General features: G+C 45.6%; 1 protein-coding gene across 1 annotated transcript in view; it reads left to right on the forward strand.

Moving 5' to 3' along the window:
* kiaa0586 (KIAA0586 ortholog) overlaps positions 1–12,654 on the forward strand; it is a 115,373-nt gene that overhangs the window by 24,904 nt on the left and 77,815 nt on the right. The gene's annotated exons all lie outside the window — the stretch shown is intronic.

The following is a 12,654-nucleotide window of genomic DNA, read 5'->3' on the forward strand; positions in this document are numbered from 1 at the left end:
CATTGAATGTCATGTTGCTCTCCTCCAGGTGCTTATAACAGTCAGCTGTTACGGCATGCTTCTCACTAACGACAGCTCATCTTTCTGATGGTTGTAGTATTGGTGCATGCTCAAGCAGTACTACGATTTCCCCATGTTTACGCTGTGTGTGTGCTTCTGTCTGAAAATTCTTGCACATGCCTCCGTATAGCCAAATGGAAGGCATTCCTCGTTTACAATGCAGCAGGCAGGCGGTCACTGGACACGGTTCCTCACTGTTCCATTGGCCGGTGATAATATAGATATATAGCACGGTTGGTGCATGCCTGTTATGTAGCTGTGAGTCGAGCTTAATAGCCTAGCGCTGCTCTGGGTTATGGAGACAAATGGTCCTGTGTACACACAGTCTGCAGCAGGCAGCATGGTTCCCAATCCCACGTGGCTCTGTGCCATGGAGTGCATAGAGCAGGTAGAGACTGGGAGGTCAGATAACCCCATAAATACCAACCAGGCTCAACTAGAGCCTTCTGTACGTGAGCTCGGGGAAGAGATTAAGACAATGGCTGCTATGTATGTCCCGGAAACATGCCACAAACTAGTATCCTTTTCCCAAGAGCACCAACCAATGTACATGTACTGGTTAATGGAGGAGAAGAGCTTTGATAAGCCCGTTGAGGAGTATTTGGTAATGTGAAGGCAGCAGCCCAGATGTAGCCTAGGCCTAAACATTGGGCTGACGTGTCTGAGTTTAGATGGGTGTCTGTCCTCCAGCCTGGGATTGTTGGAGGTGGCGGCCTTTGTACAGTATCATCCCTGCTCGTTGGTGGGTTATGAGATGGTTCTTTAGATAGAGAGGTGAGTAGGACTTTTCCTCAGAGACTGCTGTCTTCTATGTAATGCTCCGACCGACTGCCGTAGTTAGTTTTGAATACTCTGTCCTGGTTACCGTCCCAGTTTCAAAGTAGCATTTTTACCGCCTGGGGAATACTATGGTCAAATAATTGGTTGTACGCCAGAGGAAGACGAGGTTGTTAGTGTCGAGTTTCTCAAATTTGGTTCACACAAATTGGCTCATCAGTTCGAATAGAGAAAGCAGCTGTCTGAGTGAGTAAGCGACACCCCCCCCCTCCCCCGCCTTTTCTCCAATTCTGACTTAAAAACAAATCTCACACTCATTTTCTCACTCAATCTTTATTTTTTCATCTCCCAGACGGCATTATCCGACTATAGTATATCCAAAATAATCTCTCTATTTACCAACATGTGCACACCCCCAACAAAAACAGGCCTATAGAAACCGTAGGCTGGGATTGAGGCATTGAATCGTAGCTACCCATCTAATGGTGCATTGCAGTGCCTCAGTTTCCATTGGCCTATCTATCCCAGGTGCTGTGAGGCAACAAAGCACCTGGTTTGCGATGGAACATGTCTCTATTGTCATGCTAAAACTGAACAGAGCAGCCCTTCCATGGTTAAGGTGCCTTTGGCTGTCTCAATACTTTAGGTTTCAGGTTGCAGTGTGCATGCAAAGGAGGGAACAGAGGCACCTACTCACTCAGACACCCCTCAGGGAAGGATCTCTCTCTCTCTCCCTCTCTTGCTCTCGACCTGTTTAGAATTCACAAGACTCCTCACTCGTTAGATTCAAATGCAGCCTCACACACACGCGCACACTCACGTCGTACCACCACCGCCTTCATTCTGAGTGCAAAACACTGTCTCTCTTCTCTCGTTCAGACCTCTGAATTACCTGAGGTAATGAACTCTAGCCTCTCGCCAGATTGCGTCTGGAATAGCTGATATGTTGCGTGAAATCCCAGAATCGGTTTAGTTGATAAACACCTTCTATACCTAGGTTGTCTGGTGAAAAAATTATGACTGTGACCTGAAAAGGGACCACATTTTCTTCAGACATTTTTATGAAAGTGTCTATGTCTATGCCCTCCCTTTGCAACTTCTAAGAATTGCACTGATCACATATAATCGGCTCAAATACATGATTGAAAATATGGGCATTGTGAAAGTACGTCCGCGGCTGTTAGTGCCAAGCCGAACAGAGCGTGTGCGGTGTCATTGGGAGTAGGAGGAAGGCTGGTGTCGATGGCATTGCAGGGGGTTTCTGCTCCATCACATAGACCTAGGAGGGGAGGCCAAGCGAAAGAGGTCCTGCTGGTGCCACAGACAGACCCCTCTGTTCCACATTCACCAAATGTTGTGTCTATCCTCCACCTTAAGTGGTTGACTGATATCTCGGATGTCTTGAATGATGAATTGCATAATTTCTTGGGGTATTGTCCCATAGGGTGGCGCACAACTGGCCCAGCGTCCTCCAGTTAGGGTTTGGCCGGGGTAGGCCCTCATTGTAAATAAGAATTTGTTGTTAACTGACTTGCCTAGTTAAATAAATAAAAATAAAAACTGCAGAATGTATTTTTTTTTTTTACGAGGTTAAAGGGGATTTTGTGTTATTGCCGTGCATAACCACTTAAACAGTTAATTCCAGCACCTCGTGACACATTTACCTCCAGAGAACAAACATATAACTGCTCATAACAGTAGCTACATGATTATGAATGTTTTTCCATTACAGTGTAGAAATATAATTCCAACCCCATTTCTCTCCTCAAACAAACCTAGTCTGGAGAGACCAGGCTTTCAGTGGACTGTTTCAGTTTACATTCTCAAATCACATCAGTACGTTTTCCTTCTGTTGGCCAGCCAGGGATGCCAGCCTGTCTCCCCTTCCTCCCATTCCCCCTTTCTCCCCAGCCAGGAAAAGTTTACAGCAGATGAAAATACCGCCTTCCCAAAGGTTACTCTGCAGTGCCACCGCTCTGCTGTTGCCATGGGTACCAGCCTTGTTCAAAACATCATTTATTCAGGAATGTGCTGCGGACACAAAGGGGGGAGGGAGGGAGAGAGACGACAGACTGGTGGTTAACCCTGCGTGCGCTGGAAGGACGATGTTTTCCCCTTACACAGATTATCTCTTTTTGGTTAATTTGCGCCCTGCTTCGATTCAATACTTGTTTTTTTGTTGCGTCGAATAAAATGTGGCCTGCTTTTGTAACTTTGCATTACTGGAGATAATACTACATTACCCGAATAGCAACAAAACAATGTACATGACATGCCTGGACGTATTTGGTGTATCAAAGTATTTGTAACGTATAGCAGATTGTTTACAAATGCACAAAAATCGCAGGTCAGCTTTGAAATCCCAGTTTCCTTTATTCTCATAGAAACAAGCAAACCACTTTCATCTGGTCGAGACTCGAGCATGCTGTTTCTAGGGGGAGGGGAAGTGTGTGTGGGGAAAGGGTTTTGTTTTCCCTCCCAGTGTCTCAAAGCCCAGCCATTTATAGATGGTGATGTCAGCACTATCTTTCACAGCCCTGGGCCCCCTTAGCAGATAATGTATGCACTCAAACATTCCTCTCTGGCGAATGAGCTGCCGGGAGCTGCAGGCGTGTGCCTCCCTCCTGCCTCTGTGTGCGACGCACAGCCGCAGCGCAGAGAGGAATTCTATTTGCCCCTTTTCATTTTTTTTATGCACACTTATTTCCTCCTTCGTCCTCCCGCCTTATTTCTCAGAAAATAAAATAGAGCTGGAAAGGCTGAGGTAGTTTTTTTTATTGTGATCTCTTTTTAGAGCGTCTTCACTCAATTGATTTGATAGTTAGCTGGACAAATAAATCGATGTTGAATGTGTATTTTCTTTGTTTTTAATCACCTTTGAGGGCTGATCTGCAACGTCCTACTCATTTCACATATGCATTTAATCATATATGTGTTGTTTCCACTACTGCATTTTCATTTGAATATAATGTGTGTATACATGTCTGTCCAATTGTCCTCTTATCAAATTAATGTTTTAAATTGGTTGGCAGAGATGATTTATTGTAAAAAAAAATAAAAAAAAGTTTTTTAAAATTTCATTAATTGTCCAGTGCTGATACCCTTTGGAAAGAATTCCAGAACATTTGCTTTTCAAGGCCCTCCCTCCTGGAGATGCAGCCATTCGGAAGTTAAACGCCAAATCTTAGAGGGAACCCCCTGTTTAGTGGGGCACAAATAGAGGGGTGTTCTTTTTGGAGACACTGACCATAAGGTCACCAGTTTTCTCCTCTAGTTTCAGATGCTAGCACCTTCAGATTTGATTATTTTTTTCTCTCTGTCCCGGCTGAAGTTAGCTAGTCTTGTTATACTCCTTATTGCATAATTCCCAATTTCCTCCTCATGTTTTTAAAGTCATCTGTAATTCTTCTCTCATGTTGAACGTGAGGAAGCTGGAGAAGGGAAGGAGTTAACTCCCCCCTCAACACTGGGTTAGTACTGCCCCTGCAGCCCCTGGCATGCAGGCTGGAGAAATGTAGCGCTTTCATTCTCTGCCTTGTTTACACCAGGATCTGGCAGCCATCTTAGGCTGCTGCCACAAGCAAGGGAAGGGGCGCTGAGCTGCGTGCTCCTCGTGTTTCTCCCCAGCCCTCCAAGAGCACAGAGTTCAGACGGCAGACTGCCATGAATATCAACTACTACTGGGGCCCACTGTTCTCTACAACATTCATCCCACAGATGAGAATGTTCTGTACATTCATCCCTCACGGATACAATGCTATATCTGCCTTTTTCCTGCACGCTCCCTTTCCCTCTAAGCTTCTGTTTGATATTTTGCGTTGTTTGCATTCTTTTTCTCCACACAGGTTTCTTGGAATATAAAGGCTCTCCTTTTTGTCTTTTGTTAATCCATATTTAGAAAGCCCTGACTGATCGCACATGCTCCGGGGGAGTCAGTCGACTGTGTATATCAGATAGCACATGCTCTGGGGGAGTCAGTCTACTGTGTATCAGATAGAACATGCTCTGGGGGAGTCAGTCGACTGTGTGTCAGGGCATCCTTTGTCTCAGGCCTTGACTGGTCTAACATTGTGATAACAACCACATCATGAAAATAGTTAACATGAAGAGGACAGCATTCCCTTGGTTAAGATAACTTTACTCTGTCATTGGGAATGAAAGACACTCAACTCAAATCAAATGTTATATGTCACATGCACCAAATACAACAGGCGTAGACTTTACCATGAAATGCTTCTTGCGAGCGCTTTCCCAACAATGCAGAGTTAATAAATAAGACAAATAAGCACAATAAAAAAGGAAATACTTACACAATAAAATAACATTAGCAAGGCTATATACAAGGAGTACCGGTACCGTGTCAATGTAATTGAGGTAATACTGCATGTACATGTAGGTAGGGGTGAAATTGACTAGGCAATCGGGATAGTGTGTGTTGGAGTGTCAGTGTAGTATGTGTGAGTGTGTGGCTAGAGTCCAGTGAGTGTACATAGAGCCTGTGAAAGAGAGAAAGTGCAACAGAAATGGGGGGTCAATGCAAATAGTCTGGGTGGCCATTTGATGAACTGTTCAGCAGTCTCATGGCTTGGAGGTAGAAGCTGTTCAGGTGCCTTTTGGTCCATATTTGGTACTCCAGTACCGCTTGCTGTGCAGAGGGAGTCTATGTCTATGACTTGGGTGGCTGGAGTCTTTGACAATTTTTAGGGACTTCTTCTGACACCGCCTGGTATAGAGTTCCAGGATGGCAGGGAGCTCAGCCCCAGTGATGTACTGGGCCGTATACGCACTACCATATGTAGCGCCTCACAGTCGAATGCCAAGCAGTTGCCATACCAAGCGGTGATGAAACCAGTCAAGATGCTCTCAATGGTGCAGCTGTAGAACTTTTTGACGATCTGGGGACCCATGACAAATCTTTTCAGCCTCCTGAGGGGGAAAAGGAATTGTTGTGCCCTCTTCACGACTGTGTTTGTGTGTTTGGACCATGATAGGTCCTTAGTGATGTGGACACTGAGGAACTTGAAGCTCTCAAACCGCTCCACTACAACCCCGTCGATGTGAATGGGGGTGTGCTCGGCCCTCCGTATCATCTCCTTTGTCTGAGTCATGTGTTTCAAGTCATTTAACATATAACTGCAACAAGCGATAGGATAACTAGGATGTAGCCGTGGCCTAGTTTTTACATCAAGTAGGTCTGTAGGCCGACATGTCACCACACTATTCAATTGTTTTCCATTGGCAACAACCGCTGATGAGAGGAAGCTAACAGCCTTGTGTCCTCTCAGCCATGGCAGAATTTCCATATCTAAGGCCAGGCCTCAACGGCTCTCTGTTGACATTTGGAATCCTCTCTCTGAGGAGTTTACTCTGACACTCTCCTGATCTTTCCCTCTAACCGTTTGCTGTGAATTATCAATGGAGGACGACTCCTTGTTGGGGAAAAAAAGCTTTTTGAGGGGAACAACAACCCCCAACGCAATCCACACTGACTGACCGCCTTTCATTCAGCTCTGTCCAGTTCACTGGTTTTGTCTTGTAAATTACAACAGTGTGAGACTTCTTTCCCTAGCCCAAACAAACAGCATGTCATAGAAAGCGTCGGTGTAGTGTTTCCAAAACATCACACAGAGAAAATGAATTGGCGATTACATGACATTATTCCTACATTATACTTCCAACCCACAACAGCCAGCCAGCCTACATCACCTTCATTTCCAGTGTGATAAGTACTTTTACAGACCGTGGGGGATGGGGATCTGTGGACATGTTGCCAGATTCTATTGACACTTTCCAGCTCTATCTGAGCCAATAGGCTATGAGACCCCACACAGTGTGTGTGTGTTTGGTGTGCTGTAGTACAGCTGCAGTCACCTCCCTCCGAGTCCCTTCATCATCCCGTCACCTGGGTCAAGTGTGGATTGTTCCCTCTCTCTCCAAACATCTGTTGTGTGAATGAGGCTGCGATGGCTGATGGTAATTGAGGTGCTATAGCTAGCTGCCTGTCTTGTCTATCTACTGTCAAACAGCAGACGTGGCAGACTTCCTCTCGCACTTCCTCATACAGCTGACAAAAGTCTTTGAAAATGATAGTTTCAATGATCCTTGTTGGGTTTCTGGCATGAACAAATAAATACCGCTACTTTCCATTGAATTTAGTTTAAAAATACGCTGTGAATACTTTTCAGAGAAAGTAGCCTTTTCACATTCAGACCTTATTTCTTGATGTAATACACTACATAGAAATGTGTCTTGCAAAATGGTATAGTTTGGGGCTGGCTGCTATGGGGGTAACAGCATTGGGCTCTAAGCACAGTTTGGGGCTGACTGGTACATTATGTATTCAGAGAGAGTGTCAATGCATTCAAGCAGCAGTAGAGTCTTGGATGGCCTGGGCTGTCCCCTCAGTGGCAAAAACACATGTTCTTTTATATGAGAGACAAAGAGCCATACCTTCCCTGTCCAGCTAATAAAGACAGTAGCCTGCTCTGTTTTGCAGCAGTCAGCGGCATCGTGTTGCTGCCTGAGCCCCACTCCTTTCCCCTTTCGCTCCGCTAGCTACATACTATTGAAATTTGATGGTTGGTGGTTTCGCACAAATGAGCTGCAACGTTCCCTAGAGGTCAACATACAGCATGCCGTTATATGCTGATCTGATTCTGTACCTTTTTGGTACTGGAAAACAGATCTGCTAATAAATTAAATATGTACATTGTAAATAGTAATTTCATGCATGGTGATGTGCTGTATGACATGATGTAGGAGAATAACTGTATTATGTACTCATAATGATATTTTGTGAGTGATGGAAGTGCCAGTTGACATCTATCACAAGGAATACTTGGCAGTAAGGTGTATAACTAGTTACCTAACTGCCAAGTAATAGCATCTGTGTATGGCATGTAGTTATTTTGATTGCAAGGGGGGGATTACTTTTCAAGCAGCATGCCATTATTGAATTCCATTTCCTGATTGAAAGCATTAAGGTATTATTTCAATTTTTTTATACACACGCACTATTATAAATCAAGACGAAGGGTAGCTCTAGCCTCCTCCCTTCCTCCTGCAGTAACCCCCTAGCTACCTGCGGTAAAGGGAATAGAACATCGTCTCTGTCATGAACTGTTGTGCACTAACCGAGCCACCGCACCGCTTCCACCAGATGCCTGTTACCATGGCGACAGAGCCATCGGGTGATGCTGATTGGATGGCGTGGAGGTGTTTTTTTTTGTTGTTTGTTTTTTTACGTCAATTCTCTCCAAAGGATTGTGTTTTTCTACTGGCGCTTTTCTCCCTCCAGAATGAATTTGAATGACAAGGTGAATGATAGTCTGCTGCATCCTGTGAGCTCTGCTATCTTTTGGATGAATTTAAAAACCTGATTACTACAGCACCTGATTATAATGGGGGGGGGGGACGTTTTGTGATGGATTCTGAATATGAAAAATGACTCGTTTTTGTGTGCTGCCCCAGCCTGTAACTGAAAGACATGATAACGGAGCCAGGTAGTGGGTATGTTCCATTATGCGATGGGAGGCCTATTTTTGTCATATGAATGGATAGGTCTCAATGCATAGCACATCTGACCTGACCAGTTCTCTACTCCAGTTGAGAAAGGATGAATGTGTTTCAGCACTACCCAGGTGTAAAAGACATTACAGAAACTCAGCCAGAACGACGCTAAATGAACATGGCGCTTTCCTGGTTTACAACAAGGAAACGAGTGCTTGTGTCCTAAATAGCACCCTATTCCCTATATAGTGCCTATGGGGCATGGTCAGAAGTAGTGCACTATAAAGGGAGCAGTGCGTCATTTGGGAAGCAGACAAGATTTGTCTTGGTTAGTTAATTCCTGAGGTAAAATAGTAATTGCTCATCTGAGGTTATGTTTCAGATTCATGAGGCTCATTCATCTCTAAAATGCTACCAGCCAGTGTACTACGTGTTAATACATTCCCTCACAGCGGCCAACACAGAACTGCCTATGTACACTGCCAGGAGGACTCCTACAGGCCATTCCACGGTAGTGCGTCCACTGTCCAGCCACATGACGCATCCAGCCAGTGTGCTGCAGCCTCCCTGCCTGTCTGTCGTCTGTACTGCCTCCCCCTCCAGTGTGATTAATGGAGCTCTGTTCATCCCCCTGCCCCCCCCCCCCCTCTCCTCTCACCCCTCTCTGGACCACTGCTCACCCCCCATAGCCTGCGCTCTGTTTACCTGAAGACAGTGGATACACTTAGTCTCTGGTATTTCTAGGCAACAGACATTTCCAAGTTTCAAGCCTCTGGTATAAGAGAGCGTTTGTGGTATCCCTGCTGTATTCTCTCCAAACTGCTTTGTCCATCATACCCCGTGTCTCTTTGGAAACCACTGCAGAATACTGATGGTCAGTTCCAAAAGTAAATAGTTGCTATCTTACAGCACTACTGCCTACTGTCTGACCGTGTGTGTGTGTGTGCCCAGTTCTGTCTGTTCTACCAGTCATGTTAACAGAGCTGTGTTTCAGGCTAATTCTGGCCCAATGTTGCAGGGGAGACCGGAGCAGTCCGCCAAACATGGCCTGAACAGGGCCGGTCTGTTGGGTTTGTTTGGTTAACAGCCTCTTGGGTTACCCAAGCGGAGAGAGGACTCAGGCACGACTTTCTATTAGGTGTGTTATGATGATGGGTGAGGTTGTGGAGTATCATATAATACCTTAGTTTGTAGCCATGGTGGCTGGGTCACAAGAGAAAGAAAGAACAGAAGGATAGATGGATGTCTGGTTGCCGCTGGTTCTACTGCTGCGGCTCGTTCCGGTCTGCTATGCCTTCAGCCTCAGTCAATCAATGGGAAGACTGCTCTGGTGTCCTCTGCACCGCTTCTCTCCATCTCTGCTCTGTTCTCTGCGCGGGGAGGGGAGGAGCAGCCAGCCAATGTCATTTTGATGTGACGAGCAGAGATGACACGGGCAGAAATAGCCCCCCGCTTACTCATTTAGCCGCTTGGTCCCAGTCTGCCCCAAACCCACTTGGCAGTTAATGTCTCCTCAGCCAATCACAGTCAGCTCTGTTGCTAGGTAATGGCTCCCTGGCCTCGCCTTTGAGGTATGCTAATATGCTGCTGCCTCTGCCACTGGTGCATCCTCTCGGTGATGGGGAGGACTAGGAGAAGCCTCTTACAAGTGAGCGTTTGTTTTTCTGAGAGGGGAGGAGAGGAAATTGAAATGCAGGAGAGAGGAGGACATGTTGAGGTGGAGAAAAACAAGGAGGGGACTGACGGGAGGGATAGACGGACAGAAAATGGAATCGGGAGGAGGTGGCAAAAACAGACCTTTTCGTCCCCTACGGTTCACGTCCACTGAATGAATCACCACAGCACTTGATGATATAGGACCAACACTTTTGGATAGATGGGTGGGTGTATTTCAGGCCAGGGCACAGGGCTATAAAGACAGAGAGACTCACTGTGGTGTGAAGACATTCATTGAGGAGTGTGTTTTTTTCCATTCTGCAGTAGATATGATGTATTTAAGAGCGTCTCTGGGTCTGCAGTACTCAGGCCTGTGTTCAGTTCCACTCCCTGTAATGTGTAGTATAACTCTGCCTGCCTGCCATACCCGGCAAGTCACAGTCCCATTCCCAGACAGCCTGTTAAATACAGCAGGTCCTTTGAGAAGCAGGCAGGCCTCTCACTCACTATATTAGGCCGTCCCTCCCTGCCTGCTTGCCCCATTAAACCGATCTGCAGCTATTAAATCAGCTTGTACTGTTCTGTTCATAGCCAAAACACATGGCTACGGCGTCCCTTACTATGGGCAGATCTGGAAGCTGTTAGGATTTTACTCGTTAGAAATTCTGCAATGCTGTATGTTAAGGGTTAATGTATTGAACTATTTTAGGCAGTTGGAATTGCAAATACACAATTGTCCTTTTGTCTAGCTAACTCTCTGCGCCATATTATTGCAGTTAGTTAGATTAGACACAATGGCCTTGCACACCCTCCTTGGTTGTGGTAATACGCACATGGCTTTATGTGTAGTGCTAAAACATACTAATCACTGTTACCGAGGACTATTCATTTACAATATTCATACATTGAATTGGGGACAGAGGACTTGGAGAGGGAGGGATGGTTGTTGATAGTCTGTTAGTAGTCCAAGGACTCAGCAGCACTATGTGGACGGATGGAATGGGTTCAAATTCCGAGATGCTGCATGCGATAAGAAGCCCCATTATGATGCGTTCCATGAGTGTGTTTATATTTAGGAGGAAGAAGGAGCCTGTTATGCCCGCTGCATAATTCCAGCCTCTTTATCCAGCAGCACAGCATAATGCTTAGTTGGGACTTTCTGCCTTGGGAGAGACGAACTAAATCCACATTTTCTATGATTAAGTAGCAGCCTGCCTGCCAGCCACCAGAATAAATACGCCCCCGAAAAACACTCCAAGACAAACATAAATATGTATGGCCAGCATCCATCTGTCCGCATGCTCCCATTTGTTATATAAAAAGGACCTATAGAGTCATAAAAAATGCTTGAGCTATATATTAACACAGATAAATATGAATGAGGAATGCGTCTATTGGGGGGACTGACGGACGGATGCGCTTTAATAACAAGCGTGTGTGTGTGTGTGGGTGGGTTGTGTGTGCTGTGAGCTGCTGAGCGCTGGGCTAGGATGAGGGGAGGGCTGTGTGGCCAGAACACAGTAGTGAGTAGAATACTAATTCATCCATATACCTTTTTGTTCTGAGTCTTTCTCTCCCTGGCTCCTCGGACCCACCCAGCTTCTCTCTCTCTCTCTCTCTCTCTCTCTCTCTCTCTCTCTCTCTCTCTCTCTTTCTCTTTCTCTTTCTCTTTCTCTCTCTTTCTCTCTCTCTCTCTCTCTCTCATATATTCAGGCTTGTTTCTACGTTGAACGAAAATATTACCACAACATGTAAAGTGTTGTTCCCATGTTTCATGAGCTGAAATCAAAGATCCCAGAAATGTTCCACAAGCACAACAAGCTTATTTCTCTCAAATTGTGTGCACACGTCTGTTTACATTCCTGTTAGTGCGCATTTCTCCTTTGCCAAGATAATCCATCCATCTGACAGGTGTTAAACAGCATGATCATTACACAGGTGCACCTTGTGCTGGGGACAATAAAAGGCCACACTAAAATGTGCAGTTTGATCACACAGCACAATGCTGCAGTTTTGAGGGAGCATGCAAATTGGCATGCTGACTGCAGGAATGTCTACCAGAGTGGTAGCCAGAGAATTTAATGTTAATTTCTCTACCATAAACCGCCTCCAACGTCATTTTGGAGAATTTGGCAGTAAGTCCAACCGGCCTCACAACCGCAGACCACGTGTAACCACGCCAGCCCAGGGCCTCCACATCCGACTTCTTCACCTGCGGGATGGTCTGGACCAGCCACCCGGACAGCTGATCAAACTGAGGAGTATTTCCATCTGTAAAAAAGCCTTTTTATGGGGAAAAACTCATTCCGATTGGCTGGGCCTGGCTCCCCACCCATGGCTGCACCCCTGCCCCCCCACCCATGGCTGCACTCCTGCCCAGTCGAGTGAAATCCATAGATTAGGGCCTAATGAATTTATTTAAATTGACTGATTTCCTTATGTGAACTGTAACTCAGTAAAATCGTTGAAATTGTTGCATGTTGCGTTTTATATTTTTGTTCATTGTGTATATAAAACCACCAGGCAAGATGCATGTTTTGTGCTTTGAAATGTGTTTGTGTCATCTCACTAGATTAATGGATGACTACTGTTCAGCGCTGTTTTTGTCATGAATTACTTAGAAAAATAGCAGAATTATGATGGCTGCACCGA

This window comes from Salvelinus namaycush, chromosome 15 (genome assembly GCF_016432855.1).
Source record: "Salvelinus namaycush isolate Seneca chromosome 15, SaNama_1.0, whole genome shotgun sequence".
Classification (NCBI taxonomy): Eukaryota; Metazoa; Chordata; class Actinopteri; order Salmoniformes; family Salmonidae; genus Salvelinus; species Salvelinus namaycush.